Genomic DNA, 2,500 nt, shown 5'->3' with positions numbered 1-2,500 from the left:
AAAAAGAAAGACCGAAAGAAAAAAAGAAGAAAAAAAGAAAGAACGAAAGAAAAAAAGAAGAAAAAAAACTACAAGAACAGAGAGACGAAGGGAAAAAGAAAAGAAAAAAACTACAAGAACAGCGAGAAGAATGAGGTCTGTCCAAGTGCTTGTTATTCGGGCGACTGACTTCAACCCGCGGATTACTGGGGCGAGGTTTCGTGCCATCCTTGACGTCGCGGTCCGAAAGAGTGTTGCTCTGTTGGTGGGAGAGGCGTCGCAAATCGCACGACGGAGCGAACACGTCACCGCTGAAAAATGTGCGGCCTGCGAAGAGGTGACACAAACACCGCTAATGACGTGCCCGGTAATCCCCAGTAGGCATTCACGCCTCACGCCCTTCCTTCGGTGCGGTGAAGGGAGGTGGTGAGCGACGCCATGTTTTTTTTTTTTTCGGTTTGATGTCTTCATTCCCCGAGGCGATTGCTCGCTCGTCTTCATGTCGTTGATTGATCTTGGGTTCCCCTTCCATTTTTTTTTTTTTCTTCTCGAAGGTCTTAATTTTCTTTCTTATTTCTGGTCGGATATATTTAGGTGATCGTAGAAAAAAAAAATATTGATTCTCAAGGTATATGCCGTGGCAGCACGCCTCTTGATCCTCGTTTGTTTTCACATTTCCCGCCGAAACCCGCGACCATGGCCTACTGGCACGTAACTCGGTGGGGGGAAATGGCCGAAGCCACAATGAAGTTGTACCGGGAGATTATGGCCTTTGAAGTCTCTAACCCCGTAACAACGCCCTCCTTTGCCGCGATATACACCGCGGGTGCTCTTGCGAGATATGGATTTATGCTTCATTTCGCATGCAGATCGACGATTGCGAAGATATTTCGAGATATAATTGCCTCCCCGGTGGTGGAGCGAGCGGGGGTTCATGTTAGCGAGGCGGGGGAGAGACTGTATGCCATAGGGACTACGGGGCTATAAACAGATGGAGTGCGGCCTTTTGTTCGGTGAATGGGTCGCCGAGGTGTGAATAATCCGTTGACTTACAGCAATTTTCTGGACTTCCGAATGACTTTATATATCTGTGGCTGTCAGTCAGCGCGCGAGTTAGAAGTTACGCCCGTTTGAAAATGCCTTGAAAACCCTTTTTTATAACCCTATTAAGCATGAAACTAGGTAGTATTTCCTCCGGTTCAAAGCTCGAGTAATCCAAAGTTTATTACTCCTAAATACCTCAAGTTATATTAAGATTTTACTCTCCCATTGTACAAGGATTTTCTTCAGTAGCATCAACCTAGCCCTTTAAGCGGAATATTAACTGTCAGTAAAATTAGACTCGGAAAGAAATTATCAGAATAAAACAGCAAATATAGCCTACTAAGTCCTCTCTCATCATCGGACAGAATCAACAATATCTTCACAACCTTTTAAAATGTTATGCGGCAGCCCAGGTAATAGACAGCAACGTCTCGCTGTCGTCAGAGGATGCAATTGCAAACTACTGAGTAATGGATATCCTAATTTGGTTTTAAAATGATTGCCATTTTCATCTCGTGAATTGAGAATGTGTTCTTGTCTTTATTTACATCAGTTTGGTTTGTTTAATATCTGATATACGTAGCATGCAAAAAGACTTTCGTGTGTGTGTTTTTTTTGTGTTTTTTTTTTTTTTTTTTTTTTTTTACGTGCGTGCGGGTACGTGTCAGTTTTATTTGCAAAGAAACGAATAATATCTCTGTGTTCTTGTCTCCGCAGGAAGATAATCACATGTACATATCAACCTGTTTAAATATCAACCGAATATTCCCCTCGTATGTACAGTACACATTCCCCATTGCCCGCATACAATCACACCCTCATGTGTACACACTGGTAACATATCCTCCTCCCTTGTTGACTTAACCAATTAGGATGTAATCAGGAGAGACCAATCAGGTGACTTGACTCTTTGTGTGCAAGGACCGCCGGTGCAACGTGTACACAGCGCCCCCCCCCCCCCCCTCCAGTGTACTCTCGTCAGCTCTGTTTACTTGCGAGTTCATTCGACGTAATGTCCAAGCATTTATCAGTAAATGATTAAACTTGCATCTCTTTTTTTTTCAGGCATGTCCTTTTTATCTCCGTTTCTTTTAGTCGAAGATTAACCCGCTTGTTTGAACAATCATCAAATTATCCTTTCGTTTGATGCCTTGGTTATCATATCTCTTTGCCTCTCCCTTAATATTATTTAACTTTCTTTGAGCTTCATTGAAGTTTATAAATACGTAAGCAACTGCAATGAAAGATGAAATGCAAGTCTAAAAATCAAATATACTTTGCTGATAATCATCAAAGTGATTACGTTTATTACATTAATAATTGTATTGACTAAAAAAGGATGAATATAATGATAATTGCTATAATGATTTTCATTAACTCTTATTCTTATTCTTATTCTTATTCTTATTGCCGTTATTATTAGTAGTAGAGTAGTAGTCATTTAGTAGTAGTAGTATTATTACTGTTTTTATTATTA

This window comes from Penaeus chinensis, chromosome 33 (genome assembly GCF_019202785.1).
Source record: "Penaeus chinensis breed Huanghai No. 1 chromosome 33, ASM1920278v2, whole genome shotgun sequence".
Taxonomy (NCBI): Eukaryota; Metazoa; Arthropoda; class Malacostraca; order Decapoda; family Penaeidae; genus Penaeus; species Penaeus chinensis.
Note: the sequence above shows the minus strand (reverse complement) of the source record.